Below are 242 nucleotides of genomic sequence, written 5' to 3'. Positions count from 1 at the left end.
ATGAGCCACCGCGCCCAGCCCCAAACATCTTTTCTTCAATCTTTTACTAATGTCTCAGCAACTGTACTTTTCAATCTTAGCAATCCGAAGTGCTACTTCATAAGATACCTGCAAATTACTAACGTTTGTAAATGAAATATCAAGTGACTGCTTCCATCAGCTTTTTAATTTGCTAGTCTTTCCTTAAGAGGATTTTTTTTTTTTTTTTTTTTTTTAGAGGGGGTTCCTTTTTTTTTCCCCGG

Source organism: Rhinopithecus bieti, unplaced genomic scaffold (assembly GCF_001698545.2).
Source record: "Rhinopithecus bieti isolate Rb0 unplaced genomic scaffold, ASM169854v2 scaffold_17861, whole genome shotgun sequence".
Lineage (NCBI taxonomy): Eukaryota > Metazoa > Chordata > Mammalia > Primates > Cercopithecidae > Rhinopithecus > Rhinopithecus bieti.
Note: the sequence above shows the minus strand (reverse complement) of the source record.